This window comes from Gallinula chloropus (assembly GCF_964237585.1).
Source record: "Gallinula chloropus genome assembly, chromosome: 4".
Classification (NCBI taxonomy): Eukaryota; Metazoa; Chordata; class Aves; order Gruiformes; family Rallidae; genus Gallinula; species Gallinula chloropus.
Window position 1 is genome coordinate 24,521,600 of NC_140088.1, and position 23,609 is coordinate 24,545,208.

Here is a 23,609-nt window from a genome sequence, read left to right on the forward strand (position 1 = left end):
AACCTGGACTGCCTGCAGACCTTTTCATTGGCTTTTTAGTGTCTGAGAGGCAGCACATGGCAATTGGCCTGCTGGCAGGCAATGTGCATGTCTAGTCAAAGGGGCAGATAACTGGTCAAAAGGTAAATGTCTCCCTCTGGGGTAGCTGGCAGTCAAGATGCAATGGGTAAGTATAGGTTGACAGCTTCAACTGCAATGTATGCACTGCATCTCCACCTCCTGGTCTCCCGTGGTGAGACTGGTTAGAAGAGTTAGCCTCTGCCCTTTCCCATCAGTGTTATGTCCGTGTGTGCACTCACAGGTGTGAAGTGGAGCTTCAGAGCCCAGGATGCTGCAGTGATGAATAATTTGCTTAGTGTTGACTCTGAGTCTCAACTCACTCTTTCTTGTTTTGAGATAGGTATCCCTACTTTTGTTGCTACATTATATATAGAGACCATCATTGTTGAATCTGTTTCATGCTGTTTTTCATTTGTGCTTCAGGCAATGCCTCAAGTGTGTAGTTGCATCGCTGTTCATACAACCCAAAGCCAAGGCAGCCATAGCTGTTGCACATGGGAACTGAAGCTTGGCAGGATAAGTGATCTGTGAAGGTGAAGGAATGTGTTCAGATGTGCTCCTTGAAAAGGAAGAGAAAAACAATCTCATCTTTATTCAGCTGTCCTCAGTGTTGCTCCTCCTTATAGACCTTCTGAGAGACGCGATTTGAGTGATTAGCAACGGCAGTGTTCTGGAGCAGGCATCATTCTTAGCAGAGCTTAACAGTGTGAAGATGATTTAAGAGGAATGTGATCAAGAGCAAGCATCATTTGTACCCTAAGAGGAGTTGTGTTGATGAGAAAAGGAAAAAGCAGATAATAAGAGCTTAAATTGCTTAAAGAGCTTCACTTCAAGATTACAGAATAATGCCAGAACTAAAATTCATACTTAAAAAATGCATTAAACTGCAGTGTGTAGGGTAGGTAGTGTCTGAGCTGGCTTTCGTTTACACACAAACTATCCCTTTTTCCATTTGTTGTTGTATGGAGACAGGGTTTGATTTGAGCTAAATCAAAAGGAATAGGGAAAAGATGAATTCTTTTCAATGTTTACCTTGAATTAACAATTCCTATTTGCATGTTTTACTGCACAGAGCCAGTTTAACAGTTGAGGATTACAGCTAGTGACTTTTATCCATGGTCTATTTTTATAAATCACTTTTAATGATTCAACTGAATTTTTGGCAAAGTTGTGGTCTGCTGATTGCCTCTGCACTTGAGTTAATATTGTTGAAACCAAAATGGAGAAACTAATCTAAGGATTAGAGGACAGTATAGAAGGCATGCTAGTTTACTTCAAGGACAGTGCAGTAGATATAACCTCCTGTGCTGCTCCTTGTTTCCATACCCATGGCTTACTTGCTTTTGCCACAAAAGTCCATGGATTCTCCTTTCTTTGTGTGGAAATAAATATAATGTGTCTGTGTACCACTGCAAAAACTGATTTTTGAAGCATTGTTAATGAAGTATTCCATTGTGCATTTTGACTTCATCTGACAAAGTCTTTTGGAAGCTTTGACCTTGAGAAATATGAACACTTTTTTTTTTTTTTTTTACTTTCCACTGAAACACTGGAAGAGCAAAAGCCAGAGTTTTAGATACCTACTAAGCTGAGTGTGTCTTCCTGGCAGCTTTTAAGAGAGTGTGTGGACTTCAGGTTTCTGGAGTCTCGTGTGTTGAAGCTTTTTGAATTATGTGACTGCAGGCCTATTCATTATTTTCCTCTCAGTGCTTTGGTGCATATCCACCATGGAATAGGATGAGGCACTGAAAAGAAACTTCAGTCAGTAGACGAAGTCAGTAGTGTGAGGCATTATGCACGCAGTGCTCTTGTGTTGTGGGGCGTCCTTGATTGGACCTCTTCAGAACATCTGACTCATCTGCTGCCTGATGTGCATTCATACCCACTGCTCTTCAGATGAAAGGACAATTAAATACAAACGGCCTGAAATATGATGAGCCTCTGTATTTAGCAAATGCTACAAAGACCTGGTTTAATGTTTCCTCCTTGTCAAAATGCTTTTCCAGTATGTTTGATATTTTTGGTTCTAATTGCTATCGTTTTACTGTTTGTGGTATGTTCAGCATGTCATTCACATTGCAGCAAACATTTGCTGCAGCAATAAACAAGAGAGAAATCATTGTGCAGAGCTTCTTGCTAAGCTGGATGGAAAGAACAGCTAGAGTAATTTTGTATATGCAGTGCTGTTCACCTGGAGCCATATTATCATCATACCTTTTCTCTAATTAAAGCAAGCTTTAATTTAAAGTGAGATCTGAAATTTCACTAAGTTAAAAAAAATTCCAAGCCCTCTGCTTTATGCTATCACTTCTACGGATGTGTTTCTTGAGCTTATTTTTCTCATGTTTTACCATCACCCAATTTAAATCTTGATGGTGGATATAGGGGCCAGTTGTGTCAAGGAATGAAAATAACGTATGGACTTGTGAAAACCTGTATCTGCTGTGTTTATCCTGATCCCGCTGTGGTCCATAATTCCAATACATACATTTGCCCTAGTATGTGTACTTCTGTCCTGTGCAATACAGGTTGGTTTGGATCCTCTGTATGGTTCCTTTCTTCAGAGAATGTCATCATGAATATGCACATTCTCACCCTTTCCAGTGAAATTTATTGGCACTCTTTTCAGTGGAAGATGCAATAATGTGTTTAAGTATTTGAAAGATAGCTTTGGTTTTGTATATTCTTATGGTTTCCCCTTTATTAATAAATATAGCTCAGAATATTAAGCATCTACATACAAGACAATTTAAGATATCTGCTATGATAATAATTAGCCAGTTATCCTATGACTGATATATTGCACTGATTTTGTCTGGGATAGAGTTAATTTCCTTCCTAGTAGCGAGTATGGGGCTGTGTTTTGGATTTGTGCTGGAAACAGTGTTGGCAACACAGAGATGGCTTAGTTCCTGCTGAGCAGTGCTTACACGCAGCCAAGGCCTTTTCTGCTCCTCACACCTCCCCACCAGCAAGTAGGCTGGAGGTACCCAAGGAGTTGGGAGGGGACACAGCTGGGACAGCTGACCCCAACTACCCCAAGGGATATTCTGTACCATATGAGATCATGCTCAGCATATAGAAAGCTTGGGGAAGAAGCCGTGTGGGGGGAGGTATTGAATGATGATGTTTGTCTTCCCAAGTCACTATTAGGCATGATATAGCCCTGCTTTCCTGCAGATGGCTGAACAGCTGCCTGCCCATGGGCAGTGGGGAATGAAGTCCTGGGTTTGCTGTGCTTGTGTGCGTGGTGTTTGCTTTACTAAACTGTCTGTATCTCAACCCAGGAGTTTCCTACTTTTACCCTTCTGATTCTCTCCCCCATCCCACTGGGAGTGAGTGAGTGGCTGTGTGGTGTTTAGTTACTGGCAGTGTTTCAACCAAGACATAGGTTAAAATGTATAGACATCCTTTTTACCTTAATATGTAGACACAATAATATTGAAAAATGGAACCTTTTGGTTTACGAAAGTGACAACTGTTTTTGTAGCTTCTTCTCAGGGAAAATTGCTAGAGGGTTCTTGGCAAATAAAGCTGTAGCGGAGACTGGAAACAATATTAAAAAAAAAATAACCTGGTAGTGTCACATGTATGTCATTGGTGTCTACGTGGCTCTTGCATGCTTGTTTGTTTGACTGAGTATTGTAAATATTTGTGGCTTGTGTTCTTTATTTTTAATGGACTAAACAAGAGGCTTATATTTTTGTGAGAGAAACAGTAAATTGAACTTTCCTAAACCAGATTTTACTGCTCGGAGTTTTAAAAATGCACGTGTAGTAACTGATCCAATAAGCTGCTTTAAAAAAAACCCCAAAACACTTTGGAGGTTAGAGAGGTAAATGCAAAAAGGTTTTCTCTAGTTTTCCAGGCTCAAGAACATTTAGATGATCCAGGGATATAGTTCAACAGAAGTGATGTTGTGAAAACCAGAAGTTTGTTAGCTCTGTCCCTTGCTCTTTGGTTTACCACCTTGCCTCAAAACTCCTGCTGTGCCACAGAAACAGATGTGAGCCCTGGAAAAAATTCATAGTAAAAGGTGGTCCTGACTTTGCAATGCTTACAGCAAATAATGAAAACAAGCAGTAGATGGGAGAGGAAATAGAGACATTACACAACTTCAGGTGCAACAACAGGTTAGCTGGAAAGCTGAGGAGAGAACCTGGGTGCCATGTATTCCATTCCAGCCATTCATTCATTAGGCTTTCTCTCTTGTGGTGCCACTAGAAGGGAAAGCTAGTTGATATCTGCATGCTCCAGACAGATCAGATTGCTACTTCTGTTACATTTCAGCTGTTGTGTGTTGCTTTTCCTGGATGTTTGGTTAATGCTGTGAGATCTGTCTGTCTAGGGATTCTTCGTGAGGAGACACCCCCCACGGAAAGGGAGGTAGAAGCCAGCTTGTCTTTCATTGAGGGGTTTGTGAAGTCCTTCTGGATCAGTTAATTAAATTCTCATTCTGAAGTTGAAGTGATGTGGAGTTTCTCACTTGGCAGGCAGGTAGTGCAGTGGTTTGGGTTCTTTTTGTACACGTGGGTGATGAATTGATGTCTTTTACAAGTTGGTGTTGATCTATGTCCTTTGAGAAACTGCACTGTTGAATTTTCCTTGAGTGGTACAGGTTGGTTTTGTTGTGCTGGTTTAGAGATGCAGGGATAAAAGTGGTAACATAGAGATGATTCCTTTATTATTCTTGCAGGAGTGGAAATTAAATTCTTGGCTTATCAATTCATTGTAAGTGACAATAAAGGCCATGGAGAAGTGTTCTGAGTACAACTCACTGGGCAAATAAGAAGTTGCAATTAAGGATGAAAATAGAGACCAAATTGTTGAAATTATCATGGAGGAGGGAACCCTACCTGAACAGGATGTATCAAAAGACTGAAACTGCAGTCTGCATGTGAAATACAAAGTCTGTATTAGATTAGGCATGTTTGTGTGATCTGCATGCCCTGCGTAGGAGAACAGTGCTGGTCTTGGCAGCGCTGCAGGAAGATTGAGAAGAATTTACAGTTGTATTACAGGAAATGAGGAAACGGGATTTACTACTTAGGTCAGTCAGTTCTTCCCATTGTTCTCCTAGCAGGAAATTGAGAGCAGTAAGAAACTGCTGAAATTCAAATGCAGCTTTTTGGCTAGGTAGCAATCCCATTTATTCTGTGCTTTTCTTACCCCTTGAGACATGACTGTGGTTTCTAAAGAATATCTTATGGCCTGGGTAGACAGACATTTAACACTAATAGCAAAGCAATGTCTGGAAGTTAGGGGTACCGGTGTGGTAGGTAACAGGCTATTCTAGAAATATTTGTCTGCTCCATGAAAACCATAATGTAGCCACAGTTTTACCATAAATAATTTGGTGAAGCCGATCAACGCTACAATGGGGACCTTTGCTTTCCTCTTCTCTCTGTGGTTATGAGCAGACCCGAGCTCACCAACTCTAGGCATATAATTTTTGGAAACCAAAGAGGAGATGATATTTTTTTCTCAGCACCGTGTTTCCCATCACCCCTACCAATTTCTGCAGCTGGTATTGCAGAAAGGGAGATGGGAAAATGAATTCACACCAAGTAACTGGCATAGGAGAACTCTTGCACAGCCTCTGTATTGCAGAGAGCATCTGCTGCATGAATACAAACTAGACGCTTTCCAATTATGACTTTTTTTTAAATGGGGGTTGGTTTAAATGCCCAAAATTGCTCTGCTGGGGTTGTGCTGTTGCATGGAAGTGGCAGCCAGGGGTAAGGCTGCTTTGTAATATGTATGGGAGACACAAAGGGTTTGTTTGCCTATGGTTTTGATGAAGTAGGAAAAGACTGACATGGAATGAATTCTCCAGGAGTTGGAGACCCATCCAGCATGTGATGACTGAAGTGTTATAAATGTGAGTGTGGGTGAAGCATTACTCTTCATAATTCATAAATTCATTTTCCATTTGATAGCAGTTAGAATTCCAAATTAATACCTCACTTAGAGATCTCTGACAGTATTGGGGAAAGAAAGAGACTGAAACTGCTTGCAGCAGTAGCCATGGCTTGTGCAGACTCTCAGTAGTGTAGCCTTCACAATGAGATCAAATTGGCAGCTGTATTTAATGAGCCTATTAGTAGCAAAATGACTAATCTAGTTATCTTGTTTGTAACTCTGTGACCTGTATATGCTCATATTATATTCCTTAAATTAAGAATACTGACTGGGTCCCATTCTTCTGCATGGATTGCTCTAATAACGGGGCACCATGACTATGACTCACTCTGAGCTCAGAGACATCTTTTGATTCAGCTCGCTGCTCCTCTGAAGTAGTTCTTTGCACCAACAAATTCCCTGAATGTTCACTAGTGCCATTCACATGCATGATACAGTTAATGCCTGCTAAGCAACTGTGGGACTATAAAAATGCTTTCAAAATGTACTTGGTGTTAAGACAAAGTGTCTGTGAGCAGCAGTCTTGGAGGGTAACAACTGTTAGTGCAGAAATCCAGTTCTGCCTCACTGATGTTTCAGGTGCCTTGTTCATCCACAGGAGTGTAAGAAGTATCCATCCTAGTTTAAGGTGAGTCAGGTCTAGCTCAGGATATGTGCATGTATATGTTCCAAAGCTGAGTGAAAAAACAGTCTGGAGCAAGAGGTTGGTGAAAAAGGCCCTAGAGCATGCAGTTTTTCATTCTCAATTTGTCATTAGAACTGTTACAGAGAAGGGATTAACAAATCAATGCAGGCTAAAACGAGAGAAAATCAATAAGAAACTGTAGTGAACTGGAACAAAGCTATCAATTTACAGCGTTCTCTGCAGAGAAATCTCATCCATATCTCCTTTTATGCATGGAAAAATAGTGCAAAAAGGATTATTTGGGGTTAGATTAATTCTTTTTTACCTGGCTGACCTCAGAACTTCAAGTCAAGGAACTTCTGGTGTAAATGCTACTCGGGGGGAAAAAAAAGGTGGAGTTGGGGGAAATAGCTAAGGAGAAATACATCATTTACTTTACCCTCATAGGGATTTGATAGAGTGCTCCCTTTGTTTACTTTTTTTTGTAGTAGTAGAAGTGATTTCATTAGTTCTTAATTGTTTTTCTGTGTCCTTTCCTTAAGAGTGATCTAAAAAATTACTCCTTAATAGATAGTATGCGATATGTAGCTGCAAAATATGCTGGACTACTGGGTGGTGGACTACAGATGAATGAGATGGGAGAGATCTCAGTTGTTCCTACTCTCTTGTTTGTTGAGTTATTCTGTTGGTCCTTTCAGATTCACTTGTCGCTGTCGGGCCGTAACCTTGCTGTGGTAGTTGCTGTTCTGGCCAGCACACAGGCTGCTTCTCCCTGCTTTTAATTTAAGGATTTGCATTTGGTCTGAACTTTTACCTCGGTGATGGTCTTTGTTTTGTTTGTCTGATATTTCCAGCTTTCACTGATCAATGAGTCATTTGAGCTGTGGGCCCTGCCAGACTTTCTGGCCTTAGTGATCACATCAGAAGTTATCCTGAAGCTACTGATTCAGATGAGAGAAACTGACATTTTTGCTGTGGTGCTTAAAGCTGTTACTATGCTGGGGCACGTGGCAAGTTTCAAAGACTGGTTTACTGGGTAGCCTGCTGAATGACAGCTACCTGTTTGTCCTCCCACCTGGTGGCTCCTTTGCCTATTGGTTGCCTTGCTTCTAATTTAAATTGAAGTTGTCAAAAGCAGAAGCTACCTCAGAACTCTGTGTCTCTTTTTTTATGTGGCCTAATATATCCTGTGCCTTTCCCACAGCTCCAGCGTTCAACCAACAGAATTTGTTGGTGAAAGGAGGAAGGAAAATAATAAGTAAAAATGATGCATCTAATCCTGTGAGGACAAAAATGCTAAACTGTCTGCTGTTTTAAAACCTGCCTAAGGTTTATTCTTGGTCTCTTGGCAGCTGATTGTTGACAACTGTATAAATTCAGTGGATATTGCATTTCATCAGATACTAGCAAAGATTGCTAAGACCTGTGCTTCTTGTGATGCCTTAAAAGTTTGTTTTTAATTGTAGAACAAAGCAAATAAAAACCTTACACAAAGGTATTTTAAAAAATTCATTATCAGAGAGGAATAATGTAGATAGTTCCTTAGAGATATGGTTCTGAAAAATGCCACCTCCTACATTTTGCCACTTTAGCTCCCACTTTCCTCCTCTTCCCAAGTGTAGAGCTAATGTAAACAATCTCTTTCTTGGTAACGAGTGCTTAGGGAGCCAGTAAGGAGTTCTTACCATGTGTGTGTTTTTCCAGAACGTTGTTTGGCATCATGTTTGTGCTCTTAAGTGTTAAATTAACAAGCATTAAATAGCTAGTTTTCCTACTAGTAATTGCTTCAGTGGAAATCCCTTCTGTCTAGCATTTTTAAGTTGCCAAGGTTTACCTACAGCCTCCACTGTTGGCTTTCCATTTTGAAAGTGTGAACCCATTTAAAGCCTCAAAAACCTGAGACCTTGGTTTATTTCTATAAAAAGCAAGTAAAAGTCAGGCTCTGCTGTACCTCATGAAATTGTGGGGGTGAGGGAATAAAACCTAACAAGCTTAGTCTAACAGAATTCAGCCACTGTAGTCCAGACAGAAATATTATGGTGCCTGACATCTAATTAAGTACTATGACAAGATACAGGTGTATATAACTGTGCAGTTCCTTTATTGCTTTGGTATATGTAAAAAAGTAGTACTTTTGTTTTTATAAGTTCTTCATTCTCTGTATATATGCAAGCATAGAATATATTTTGAATTTTTGACTCAATACCTTTTCATGACTTCTCTGGTCCTTTCTTTTGATTTTTCTCTTTTTGAAATTTTATTTTAAAAATATATATGTCTGGATGGAGAAACACTTTTTCTTTGGTAACTTTGTGTAAGGGTGTTGTTACTTACACATGCAAAAGTAAGTTCCAGAAATAGCAAATAGTGAGAAGATTATTATCTTTTCTTTGACTTCTTGATCTGATACGGCTCCCATTTTAGGATTTAACCTCTACAAAGAAAAAATGAAGGCATCCTAATTTTCTTAAAGATGCATTACTCACTGTGGTAATACAGTTAAAATGAAAAAAGGAACACCACTTTCAGAGCAAATACCTGTGTGTTTATAAAAATGAAGATATTTGGCTAACAATTACAGAAAAAAGGTTGTGACTTTTGGGGGTCAGTTTTTCAGAATTTTGTGAGGCAATAAGAACAGGAAGTGAGGTAGAAAACATTACAAGGGTTTGTAATTACTGTGGATGTTTCAAATTCTTGATTTAAATGTATTTAAATTGTTCTGTATGAGAACCATGTAGGGAGATGGGTCTTATCCTCCAGCGCAAGTCCCTGAAGTCTTTCTAGTTTGCGCAGCGGATTGGATCATCGAGGCTGTTGTGATACCAAGCTAGCAGAAATTTTTCACCTGGCTGCATACAAGCCTGCTGAGATCAAGCAATGCTAGTGGCATTGTTCAGCCTGGAGGAGGCTCCAGGAACACTTTATTGTAGCCTTTCAATACTTGTAAAAAGTCTCTCTTAATTTTTCTTACAAGTATTTTGAATACTGGTTTGAAAAACTTGATTCAGGTCTGAAGCCTGTATTTAATCCTACTTTTTGTTCCTTGTTTTTGAGTAGATTGCTGAACAGGGTGAATGTTTATTAAAACAATCCTTATTTCCATGCTGGATATCTGTGAGCACAAGTTTTACTATCAGTGATCTTATCTTGAGCTAGTAGGTGTCAGCTTGTCTTTTGAAAATTTAAATTTGTCATGCTTGAAAGGATTACTTTGAAGCTGCATGCCAGTTTCTTAAGAACATGCAGATTGGTTTTGGGATTTTTTCTTCCTTTGCTGTGAATCTAATGTTTTCATTGGGAATGCAAGTCACAGATTGTGGTGGGAGGGGATGTTGTCAGTCTTCAGAAAACAAAATTCACAATCTTTTCTTTAGCTGTTTCATGGCACCTGTTGTGGTTTGATTCTTAAGTCTGTTAAAAAGAATACAAAATATTATTTAATGGTTATTATATCACGTGGTTATAGAAGTCACCTTAAACAAATCAGAAAATAGGAATCTGTGACAGTCGCTTCTTAAGCTTCATTGCTTATCTCTGAGGTGACTACTTGTTTAATACAGAGTAGAACTAGCAGTGTCTGGGATGTCTGTTGTACAGATTCCAGGTTAAAAAAAAATGTAGAGTCTCATAGAAATGCATTTACATGGTCAGTTGTAAAACTTTCCATGGTTTTTTTTTTTGGTTCAGTTTATGTTACAATTCTCCTAGACAGAGCATTGTGTTGAGATTTGCAGCTTCAAAAAATGGAGAGAATGCTTGAAGTGGTAACAGAAGGCACTCACGCTTCAGTTTGCGTTAAATATTGCAGGACTAATCTGCTGTCTCCTGGTTTTCCTTGCCACAGCAAGTCTGAAACACAGACAGCTTGGAGGGGCATGAAAAGCCAAATGCTCGTGTCTTTTTACCTATAGTGTTTGTGAATTGCAGCAATGCTGTTTAATCATCTTAAGATATAATTGTTTTATTTTTGCTGAGAAGCTGTTCAGAAATACAAAATAGGATACAATATGAATTTAATATCTTCAATTTTTCATAGAATCATAGAATGGTCTCGGTTGGAAGAGACCCCAAGGATCATAGAGTTCTTACCCTGCTGCCACAGGCAGGGCCATCGACCTCCAGGCCTGGATCTACACAAGGCTGCCCAGAGCCCCATCCAACCTGGCCTTGAACACCTCCAGGGATGGGGCATCCACCACCTCTCTGGGCAGCCTGTTCCAGCACCTCACCACTATTTTTGAGACATAGTGTGTCCCACTCCCATCTTGTCAAGAAATGAGGACAGTGCAGTATGTTTTTGATTTTCTGCATGGTACATGCAGACATCTACAATGTCTTGTGGCCAAATGAGTTATGAGTACGTTCAGACTGACAGCATTCAGTGTCTTTGAGGATGACTGGCTTTGTGTGAGGCCTGTGTTTGCAGTCAGATTGGCAGAAAGCCAGTGAGAGAAGAGCATTTATTCACTTACGTTGAGTTCGTGCTCAATGTGCCATGCCAAAGAGAATTCTAATAAAGTCATTTTATCTGAGGACTTCAAATTTAGTAATGCTAAGTACATGAGGGACTACTGATGTACCACTGCTGAAATTAAATGTACATTCCAGGTTGCTCTTTCAACCTTTTTGCCTGTACTCTCCCCTTTACAGTTTACTTACTGACAGCTTCTTATAGATACCTGTGTTACTACAGGGATTTCAAGTTATGCTGCTGCTTATTCTCTTTTTGGCAACAGGGAACGTGCTTCTGTAATGTCTCTTTCCAATCAGTGGGAGTGCACATGCTTCCTCTTTGAGTCCCCTGACTGAAAGAGAGACATTTTGCTTTATCTTTTTTTGTTATTACTAGGCTAAGCACTGTTAACGTTGATAGAGAAAGCAGGACCAAATCCTGGAATGTCTTTATTCTTCATAGTTAAATGTGATTCACTGTGGTGCACTTGTATCGTGTGCTTATACTTTTATCAAGAGAAATGTGTAATACACCAAGTAATGCTTATGCTTTGAATCCATCTGCCTTTCTTTTTTCTATCCAGTACTGTATGTTGGCTGATACTGAGGGAGAAAATGAATCAAAGTCATTCAAACACTTGGAGTGGTGATGCTAAGTGAGTTTTATGGCTGAGCTAACAGAAAGTGAATCTATGAATTCTACATCTGCTCTTCACTAAGGCTATTTTAATGTCATTTACCTAATTTTTAATTGAATTCATGGTGAGACAGATGTCAGAAGTAATAACTCAGGCACAACACCTATTTTTATTACATGTACCCTATTTTTATTATATGTAACTTAAATATACCTAGAACCTATGGTTGTTTCATTTATCTGAGTTGCACCTCCCAACAGTTTGGATAATTTTCTTTAACTTGTAATTTTTTTAACAAAGATCTCTCATGCAGGACCATAATCATGATACATGCCTTAGCTGAAGCTTCCTCGTGAGATATTTTGCATCTGTGTTTTTTCCCCTGCTTCTCTCTTGCTCTCTTGCCCAAGAGAGTTGTTCTTGTGTAGACCTACTGAGAGCCATCTGGTGTGGCTGCTGGGAAACCAGCCCTGCACACCTAAACAAGCCTGTCACACTGTTCACATTTGTCATAGTGCTGGACCTGGACCTGTGAGAGATGGTCTGCAGAGACAGCTTTGTTAACAGGTTTTTTAATGTGTGTCTGCTTATAAACTTTTGGCTACTTTCATGCAGGGTGTTTTGTTTTTTTTTTTTTTTTCTTTTTCTCCTCAGAGAAAGGCTTTCTCCAAACATTAAGGAAATGGAATGTTCAAGTAGCTATAAGCAGGTATCCTTGGTGTTTCTTTAAGGTCTAGTCTGTTTGGACCCTCCTAGGATAGCATTTAGGCCTGCCAGTCATTATCTTAAGGAAACATTTTTGTGTATTCTATACATCCTTCTGTTTTTGTAGAGAAGAAGCTTCTATACTGCAGAAATGTATGGCTTTTTATTCATCCTTTTTTTCAGCTCGGGGCAATACCTCAAGGTGAGATGCAGTAGCACTTTTATTTCCCTTGGATCAGTGTCAAACTTTTCAGCTGAGTTTTAGAGTTGACCTGCTTGATCTTTAAATAATCTTTTCCATCCTCTGGCAGTGTAACAGTGCATTTCCACCACTCTACCCAGGCAGATTCTGCTACCAGGACTGCTAAAATGAATAAAAGACTTAATGGTCAGTAGTTGCATTCTGAACCCTCTCTGAGTGTAAACTCTGCTACATGTAGAAAAATCTGTGAAAACATCTCTTGTCATTCTGTCTTAGTAAGGCACTTCAAGCCTGCAGTTACTGGGTAGAGATGTGTGTAGAATTGAAGACCAGGATATTGCCAGTTGCCAGTCATAGCAAGGCAAACTGCATGGTTCTGGAAGAGCAGAAGGAATGCTCCAGTGGTTTCAGATGACCATGCAGAATTATTTTATTAGTTGAGTGTGCAGTAAGCCCAACTGTCTTCCCATCCAGAGGATGCAAAGAATCCATTGTTCAGACTGCTGCTCTTGTCTCATTGCCATGCTAAATTTGGAAAGCATCCTGCACCTGTCTTATGCCCTGAGTGACGTCCCAGTGGGCAGGGTTTTCAAATGATCTTTGCAGGTTTCTGCTGTCTTGGAACAGCAGCATAGTTCAAAGCATATCTTAAGAAAACAGCTGACAAAAGAAAGAGGAGTAAAACCTGCGTGGTTAAATAGAAGCAAGCTGCAACACATAGGTCTCTGATGGGTAGGGTAGAATAAAAGGGATAAGGAAAAGCAAGGATTTCTGTGTAATACAACTCTTTGTAATAAATCTCCTGTATAGAGTTATTTGCTATTTGTTTGCAGACAACACAGCTCTGTAGCACTCTTGACTGGAGACCTGAAATTTTTGAGTCAAGTCCAGTGTTGTTATAGAGAGGTACACTTAAGTCAGTGGAGCTCAACAACAGTCAGTGGAGTTATCTATCGTGTTGTAAAGCCACATTAGTTTCTGGTGGCTGGTGTAAACTAATAAAATATATTTGAGATTCATTTAAAGTAGTGATGATAGAGATTATCTATGAGAGGCTGTGTATGTACGTTGAGGCAAGCTTTTCTTCAAAGTCATGATAATTGTTGGGGTTTTGTTTAAAGAGATCTTGAAATCAGTGTGTGTGTGTATACACATAAAAGTCTTAAAAAGCATCAAAGTCCAATTTTTAATGGCAAAGTGAAATAACAGGATTGCAGCCCCATGTTTTCTATTAAAAACCCCTCTTGTTTTTAAGCTAACTTCACAATACTGTTGTAGCTTCAACTGAATTTCTAAAATGGTTTTGGATAACAATATTCTAGTTATTTGATAACTAGATATTACTTTAACTTGATATTACTTGATAACTAGATATAACTTGTTATCCAAATAACAATATAGTTATCAATATTCTAGTTATTTGACAAACATCCAGTTTTACAATGAGCTGTGCAGAGTATGTTTGATTAGGCCTATTGATTTGTGAAGTAAGGTAAAGCTGAAGATGATTAAGTGTAACAGATTTTAGCTCAATGTAAATGTTTTGAGGAATTACGCACTTAAGAGAGAGGATGAATGCTCTGTTTTTGTCTCTTAGGGACAAGTGAATGAATGAGTTGGCTAATAACGTGGTCCATGAAATGGTGAGAGGCTAATGTTGTCAAATCTTTACCTAATTGAAGAGCACAAAAAATGAAGACAGTTTTAAACTGTGCGGATGTGTTGCTGTGTATGTCTTGTGACAGCAGCTTGCAGTTCATTTGGTGGGGTGTATGTTGTTAGTGGCTGATGTGAAACTTTTTTTTATTGGACTTGAGAAATCTTCTGGATTTGAGCCAGAACACTGTGTGTTCCAGTAAATGATGAAAAGTGAAATTATGCCTCTTTCACTGATATCTAAGCCTCTGTAATATGTGTTATCATAGTGACTGAAAAATAACTTAATCATTTCAGAGAGCTTTATTTTAGTTAATGTGACCCTCTTCATTCTAACACCGATATGGTTTCTGATCTGTTGGATTCAGTAAGTATTTGAAGTCTGAATTTCCCATGGCCTATGTCACGTTAATATGTATTTAATGTTTGGTGAGCGTAATTTAGTCCTGTGAAGGTTTGCAGAGTAATAGCACGTAGCTACTTAGAGAAGAGGGAACTTTGGCAGCAGTGTTACGAACCTAACCCAGTATAGCTTAATGTTGCGGTAGCTACTGTGTATAAAGGCAGCATAACTTTGTGCTTTATGAGCTTTCTGTTTGGTTCCCAAAATTTATTCAATGTGATTTGCCACTCAGGAGAGGAGCTTCCGTGTTTGCCCTCTGCTCTGAATTGATTCTATTTTCAAACAGTGATCAAAATGAACCTGTTCATCCTAAAATTGTAGGAGACTTGTTTTGCCCTTGAGTAGTATTGATGACGTTGGGAACATAAGATGGGTTGTTCTGAGTAAATACTTAAGAAAAGGCAACTTACCTCAGAAAATCAGGAAAGTCCACTTGCATGAGATGATCACAGCTTCTTTGAAAACCACGTGTTTGTTTTAAGTGCAGAAAGTTTGGTTGGCTCTCTTTCTTGAGGTGGTAACTGTCTCAGTATTGCATTTACTGTTAACTGAAACTGGTAGCTGAAACTCTCGTGATTAAAATCTTACTAGGCTTATTCAGTATGGGGAAGAGAAAGTTTCAAGGGCACACAGTAGCAGCCTGCCAATACCTACAAGGATGTTCATCAAGAAGATGGAGCCGGGCAGGAGGATGAGAAACAAAGGACACAAATTAAATAGCAAGGTTGAGACTTCAATGTAAGGAAAACCTTTATCACCATGAGGAGAATCAAGCAGTGGAACAGGTTGCCTGGGGTGGTTGTAGCATTTCCATTCTTATGGAATGGGAGGGATTCCTCTGGAACAAGTTCAAGCAGTGTGGTCAGATCTCAAGGCTGACTTGTCTGTGAGCAGGAGGTTTGACTAGAAATCCTGACTGCTATCAAGCCTGAATTATCCGAAGATCCTGTTTCTATCCCCAAAACTGTTTTTACACATGCTCAGAGTCAGTCCAGTGCTGTAGTATAACAGGATGTCAGAAGGATAAGTTTTCACATCATTTGTTAAGATGCACTGGGCAAGGCTCAAATTAAGTTCAGTTTGTAGAAGTGATGTTTCTTACTGGGAAGGCAACCAATGAGAGAGGAGATTAAAGAAATTGTGCTGTGTTTTCCCATCAGCTATAATACACATTTTGGGTGCAGCAAAATATATAGAAGCATTATGTAAGCAGTTCAGAGCTCTCAATGTGCCCCTCTGGATAAAATAAGGTGCTTGTATCACTCTGATAGGGTAGAAGCTGGCATCTTCTTTCCAGTACTGGCTTGTGGAGAGGAAGACTGTAACTGAAATAGCAGCTTGGAAAAAACTGCTTCATGGTTCAGTGGTTCTTTGTTGTTATTGTTTTAGCCCAGAAGCACTAAAATTAGCTGTCCTTTCCTCTTTGTTCTTATTTTCTTTATACTCCAAAGTTTGCGAAGTAGAAAATGTGTTGAGAAGCTTCTCTGCAGCTCAACTGTCCATACACTGTGAAACTCAGAGCCCTTGACCTGTGCTGAAAATAATAATTTGATTTTCAGGGTTTATTTTGCTGTTTCTTTGGTTATGTGCCATTTTCTAGCATAAATTGCTCTTTGGTCATATAAAGTTAGGTCTTACTCGTTTATGCTGACAATTTTGCTTTAAATTTATAAGAATAATTTTAATTCTTTGCCCTTCTAGCTGTCCTCTGTTTTCTTTTGAGTAGTAATAGACACCCAGACTGTGTGACAGAAAAGCTATTGAAATTAGTTCACTGAAAACAGAGCCGCTGCTCTTCAGAAAATTCAAAAACCTGATGTCTGCAATGCTGTGTTCTTCTGCAAAGGTAAACAGAAAACTGAAAGGAGACAGAGTTGTTTAGAGGTGACACAGATGTGACTTTGTTGTCATTAAAATGTTTCTTGGAGAAGACAACCGCAATTCAGGAGAACCATTGCTATTTGAGTGTCTCTTCTGAGTTACTGTATTAGTCATCTGGAGTCACGTATGCCGTCTGCAGCTCTTTGTGAGGATCTTTGCATGTCTGAAGAAGGTCTCTTTATTTTTCTTTGTTCTCGGTGGTATATGTGAGCCTTTAAACACAAAACTCATTTTTTCACCTCAGTTACTCTTGACATGTTAAGTCAGCTTGATCCACAAATAACTGCTAGAAATAAGTCTTTCATTTTTTATTTCTTTTCTACTTATGTCTGGACTTTGGGTTTGAGTTAAAGGTCTCACGATCAACTTCATGGAAAAACAGCTGGTAGCTCAAGATTTTGATTTCCTTTGAAATCTGTAAGACTGCTACAAGGAACCTTTTCCATTGTTCCTAAGAGCAGCAGTGCTGCTGTTCTGACACACCATGTTGCTTGTGGGTCCAGTTTTGGCCTGTTGAAATCACTGGGGTTTGAAGAGCTGTGTGTTTGCAAATCACCTAAAATATAAGCTGCCTTGACTTTTCAAGGCTCAGTGCATGGTGTAGAGCTGATATTTGCTTCCCCTTCATCTGCAGAAGGGGATAAGGAACAGAAGTGCATTTCATAGTTTTTCATGGCAGAAAAACACTTTGGTGGGAGTGCTTTGGTACCTTCTGCAAACAGATGTATGAAAGTCTGACTGGAATAGAATTAGTGCAATGGAATGTTATAAAACAAAGCCCCAGGAGCCGAAGTCTGATAAATGACACAGATGACTGCTGTTGAACAGGAGAGTCTTGTTTTCTTGGAGCTTTTGGTCTATGACACTTAAAAATATGCTGTCTTCTATATCTGTGTTCTCTCAGTGGCTTTGGAGGTGTACATTAGGATCATCTTAGACTTGCTAGTGCACCGTTTCAAACAGAAACACTAATTCTGAGGGTCCTTGCAAGCTAAGCTTATAGAGATGCTTGCAGGCAGGACACAGGAAGGCAATGATACCATTGCCATTTGGCATGTCTTGTTGCTTATTTCTGCCTCCCCCCCCCCCCCCCAACACCCCCCCTCATTTTTAGGTATTGTAACAATGGGAAAATTTTAGGAGAAGAATTCTGATGTCTGAGTCTATATAGCAGGCTTAAAAAAATAGTGTTTTGTTGGAAACAGGGGTGGGTAGAAGAAGAGATAAAACTGTGCGTTGAGCAAGTGGCAAAGTATTGAGGTGGGTGGCTCGCTGCTGCTGCAGATACCATCCTGGGGGTTTGGCTAGGGAGACAGCTTTATTGAAAACTCTCTGGGAGTGACATAGAAGGGTCAGCACAACTTCAAGGGGTGGGAAGCCCTAGTTATTGATTCTTTCACTGCTGGTAGTACAGATGGTGACTTCTGATGTTGTGTGCTCTGAAGCCAGTTAGAAATTAGAAATCTGAACAGCTGTAAGCACTGAAGTGATCTATCTGATGCAGTGCAAGGTGTGCCACAGTGGAGGAAGATTGTTTGAAGTGTTTGAAAAAAATTGTAAAAAGGCAAAGACAATGTAAAAGGACTTTTATGAATGCAGCTTGCTACTGCACCTGTAATTCCCCATGATGCATGTTAATTTGAATTTCTGTATAACAGCAGTACACAAATTTGGGGCAGGTGAGACAGTGCAAAATCACTATCCTCTCATACATAAAATCTAGCACTAGAAAGGGTGTCTTTTGCAGGTTTGCAAACTTGCCAGCAATCTCTGTAGCTGTTGGAGCTCCAGAGGATTAATGCAGTTAATAGCATCATTGTGTATGTGAGAACTGTGGGATTGGCAAATGCAAAACATTAAAAAACTCTTAAACTCTTTTTAAAAGTATGTAAATGGTACTTTAGAAGCTGGGCTAGTTATTTAAAAGCTTTAAACCCAATAATTATTCATTTAGAGATGGTAAGTCATGGTGACTACCAGCATGACCTGATTTCACATAGAGTTCAAAAGTATGCACATCTCTCTACTGAACTTAGCAGAGTTGTGGATACCTGCAGTATATGTAAGGTACTTTGGAAATACATAATATTGACGCATTTGGCAGGATTTATAAACTTCTCTGGTGCTGACAAAACAGTTATTCTTTTCTGTTCCAAGGTGAAGTCCAAAAATAAGCAGCTCAATTTATGATAAATAGCCTGTGCATTAAATGTTGTCAAGGGCTCTTGAGCTAAACATGCTTGAAATTTTTAGACTGGGCCAGTTTTGAGAGATGATGTACCAAAATAGAGTTGGAAGATTTTTACGGTGGTACTGCGTTTTTCGGTCTTTCACTTACAGAACTGAACAGACCTGTATTGTCTTATCCCCTCGGCCCCACTTTGAAGCTACTGCCAAGAACTGTTTTGTATCCTGTCCCCCTAAATGCTTGTACATCTGAGTTTAATTTTACTCATGTTGTAACAGTAGTACTGCAGCTCCATAGGAGCATGCTGTGGCTGGGAGCCTCTGGCAGCTTGCTTTCATGCCTGCAGCTTGGCTTGTTTAATGCATGTAAAATTCTGCTGAAAATGATCAGGACACAAGGATGTAGGCTTTTTCTGTTGCTGCTGTTCCAGAAAAGGAGCCACAATCTGAGAAAAGGAAAAGTTGCCTAGTGGCGTTTTTATTAGAAGCTTATGGCTATAAAAACACCCCAAACAACCCGAACTTATCCAGAGGGATGTCTTTAGAAATCTGCAGAACTTTTCTGCTGAGTTGCATGGTAAGTATCTGTTTTTATCAGGTAGTCCTGGATCATGAACTTTCACTTTTATGATTTGATTGTCAGTGAGTCCTGCTCACCTTTGTATATGGCTGACAGGGTAATAAAATTAGACAGTGCTTCACCATGCTGTCCTCAGCCAGAAACTGAAAAATTAAACTGAAATGAAGCTCTAAGAATAAGGCACCTTCGCTTCTTGGTAAGTAATTTTACATCTGAAGTTGTCATTCAGAATTCTGGTCAGGGATAACTCTGTGTTGCACAAATATGGTGCAAGTCTGTTTCTGGAGGGCTCCAAATTTGTTCTGTTATAGGAAGATGAGTTTATAGTACTGGAGTTCTGAAATAAGAAGTGCAGTGTAAGTCTGGGAGTCAGCTTGAAGGCAAACCAAGTTTTTCCTAAAATGTTGTAAATTCATCCACTGGGTGAACTGAAAAAGGTGTATTGGAATAGGTAGCTTTTGGCTTTGAAAGCTAACATGGATATTGAGTAACTTTTGTGGTTTATGTTGTGTCACTTGTCAAATACTATTTATTATACTAGTGTTCTGCTGTCCTTGGAAGAAAGAAAACAGAGTTTAAGGTGTGTATGAGCCTTTATGTTTCACTACCAGTTCTCACTTCCTTAAAAGAGAGGATGACTCAGCAAGCTACAAAAACCCTTATTAGGGACTTGGAGTTTAGAGCTGTGTTCTTCTAAGGATATTATCACCTGTCCTCTGAAGCTTGAAACCAGCGCACACTGCTCAAATCAGTAGCTAAACTGTCTGGCTGACATTCTCAGCTGTGCTGCAGTCCCCTTTGCATTCACTGTACGAGGGAGCTGGAGCAGTTTGGAGCAGTCCAAAAAGCCCAGGTCTGACTGCAGGCTGGAGGGGACTCATGCAGTACAAGCACTGGTGGCTTCTTACAGTCCCAGAAGGACTTGGGATGCAGAAGTCAGCGTTGCGGTTGGGAAGGCTTCTGGTGTACAAAGCTGAGGGGACTGTAAGGCAGCTCTGGCCTGTGTCTGCCTGTGCTGTGATCCTGGGGAAAGGATGGGGGGAAGTGTCACAAATCAGCTTGTGCTGGGGTCATACTGCCAGGCCAAGGGATGTGCTGACGTTGGAGGCAGCTAGAGGTGAGCCAGGGCTTTGCAAGCCTCTGGGGGCTCCTGAGCTCCAGGCTGGGGTTTGGCTGGGGTGTGATCTCAGCATGTGGGCAGGGGAGCGTGGGTCAGCTTGCACATCTCTGTGCTGGCCTGCTCTGTGACTGGGGCTAGCACCCAGACTAGTTGATTTAACAACAGCCTGGCTATTCTGCACTATGCAGTCACCCTCATGACTGCAGTGCAGATATTTGCAGGGTTATGCTCTGGGGTTTGGCCTCTGCATCCAGGATTTGGAGGGTGCAGAAGTTGAATAAAGTTGTGCTTGGGCTGCAGTTTTTCCTCTGCACCTCTCAGACAGCCAAGCTAAAATCTCTTCTCGCATCCACAAAAAGCTATGGAGAACCAAAATTGGATAAGCAGCAGAACAACCTAATACATTCTGAGAAAGCAGATATTAAGACAACTGTTAGAAATAGTGTTTTATGTCTCTAAACTATTTATAGCGTAGTCATGATGTCTCCAAAGAGAGCAATACTATATCACCAACATTTGATAGTGGTGCTCTGAATAGAGAACAGAATGCAAGACGGTACAGATGGCTGACAGACTGCAGCAAATTCCAGCTAATGAAGAAATGCAGTATGTTTGTTTACATGCAAGTTGAAACAGTTGGCTGTTAAAATTGGTTTTAAATCCAGCTCTGAGCTGTGTAAACATAGATCACCAATATGCAACTAATAATAATAAAATACGTTTTTGTATTTAAAGAAAAATGTTTCCCTGGCAATGATATTGCTGCAGTTTGGTAACTTGGCTGTTCTGTATTCAGTGATCTTCAGTCCATGAGCAAGTTAATACTGCAAGAAACAAAACCAGTTTGAGTGAATTTATGTATAGCCTCAAATCACAAACCTGTATCCATGAGGTGTAGGCTTTGATTGGATTCTGGAAAAGATAAATGGTTTTGGTAAATTTTGCCGTGCCCTGGCGAAATAATTCAAACAAAGGAAGCAATGAAGGGCCAGGCATTTTGCTGAACTACTTCATCCAGTGGAGCAGGTTATAATTTTGCTAGCAGCTTACACTGTGGGTCATTGTGGGGGAAGACTGATTCCTGAATTTTAACAGTGACTTGGTGATCATAGAGGTAGTCCCCCTGCCTCCTTTAAATGGTGGCATTTCTGAGCTAACGACTGTGTTACTTGAATATTACAGAGTGGTGCCGTACAGTAAGAATACTGTGATTTCTTGTGTATCAGGGACACAGACACAAACAGAATAAAATGAAGAATTATTAGTACGTGCTTTTCTGTTAGATAGATATTTCCAAAGTGCATGATTTGCTCGTCAGAGCATTTCTGAGGCTAAGTTCATTTTATTAGGGTAGCATTCATCTCGTATGCTATCACGTTTAGGAGTATTATCTGCATTACAGAGAGCTGTTTAAATTCTGGAGCATGTTTCAGGAAGATGTTTCAAATGTAACTTATTTGCTTCTTGTTTTCTTTGCAGATGGCTGTTTAGAATGCATTTGCTGGTGAGCATTATCTGAAAATGCAAATGTAGCTTGCTTTTCAGCAGCAGGCAAACAGCCTGCTGTTCTGCAGTTGACCACAGTAGAGTCGATACTTGGAGTTGCCTGTTGATGGGGAGAAAGTAGTAAATAGAATGGGTTGATGCTTTTGTTCTTTACTGTAATGTTTAAAATCTTACAGTGCGAATGTGCTGTGATTTGGAAGCATTGTGAGACTGCAGAAGGTGAGAGAAGTTGTTCCATTGTATGGTTGGCTTTGAGGAGTACGTGTGTGCTTGCCTGCGCAAACGGCAATCCTCGCGTGTGGGCTATATATAGAGAGACCGAAAAGGCCTCTCTGGTGTATACACACACACATACAGGCATATAATTTATGCTGATGAGGTGGGTTTTTTGCTTCACAGATTGTAGTGTGATGGACAGTTGCTGATTCATGGAGAAAAACAACCCTCCTGCCAAGAACTGGAAATCTGCCATGATGCTAAACTATCTGAGATCCCACTCCCATGGGCATGTGCATATTTGCAAATCAACCTAGAGTCAGCCTACTAAACACAGTAACGTTGAAAGTAACCCTTGAAACAAGTGCTTGTTTTTGTGTTTTTTCTCTGACTCCTTACTCTGGGATTAAGAAGCAATTTTGTGATTGCATCTTCAATTATATCCCCTAAAGTGCTTTTTTGATTTGCCAGGTATCTGTAAGTCATGTAGTTTTCCACGTAAGCCAGAATCCCTTCTACTTTCACAGCCAGAAGTTTTTTAGCAGATGTTCAAGCAATAACAGTTCAGATTAGAGCCTTGGATTCCTAGAGAGCTTTTGTTTTGATTACCAACAAACCCAAACTCAACAATAACATGCTTTTGAGCAGGGACATACATCATCACAGGGCTCAATCAGTGTTCAGATGCTAATATTGAGAATTTGCAAGCTTACCTGGAAAGAGCAAACAAAAATCTTTATAGTCTCTTGAAAGGTTGTAAATTTTTATGGACTCTAAAAACAGACTTTGTAGGTTATTCTGTAACTGCCTAGTGAGAGTTTGTGATGTGAAACACCTGTTGTTGGAGTGGGATGATCTGGTGTAGTAATGGATTTGCTCTTCCTAAACACTCAGGCAGTACTGTGAATGCATAGTATTGAGTAGTACGTGATGGTACATCACCTTGAATTGGCTAAACAATGAGGTTAGAGAAGTGATTTGCAAAGGTATAGGTTTAGTTTTGTGGTCTGTGGCTCAGTAAGCTGAAGTCAAATGAGATGCAAAATTTAATCCTAGGGAAAAACTGTCAAGAGGATCTCTGCTTTGCCAGGCTCTTTGCCCTGGGACTGCCCTGAGGGTGATTCTATCATCTCTTTAATACATAACAAGGCAACAAAATAACCTCTTAGTTTTGTTGTTGAGGCTTGTCCATAGATAGCAACAAAGTAGCTTCATACCTCTAAATACCTTCTGTGTTTGCCAGGTGCCTGTGAGTTATCCTGAGTCTGACACTGACAGCAGTCCCCACTGTGTCCTTCCTGAAGAGTCGCTTTTCAACTCTGCTTATCTGGGGGTTAAATGTGAAATACCTGGTACGAATGAAGAGTTACATTATGCAGCCCATGGCTGAGGATTCTGGTCTCAGGGGCAGGCTGCTCGGTGGTGGTGGTGGTCATGTAGGCTGCTGGCAGCT

At 40.1% G+C, this 23,609-nt stretch overlaps 1 protein-coding gene across 1 annotated transcript in view; it reads left to right on the forward strand.

Annotated features, from left to right (window-relative positions):
• Positions 1-23,609, forward strand: part of SERGEF (secretion regulating guanine nucleotide exchange factor) — a gene marked incomplete at both ends in the record, with an annotated part of 152,863 nt that overhangs the window by 37,630 nt on the left and 91,624 nt on the right. The window lies entirely within an intron of this gene.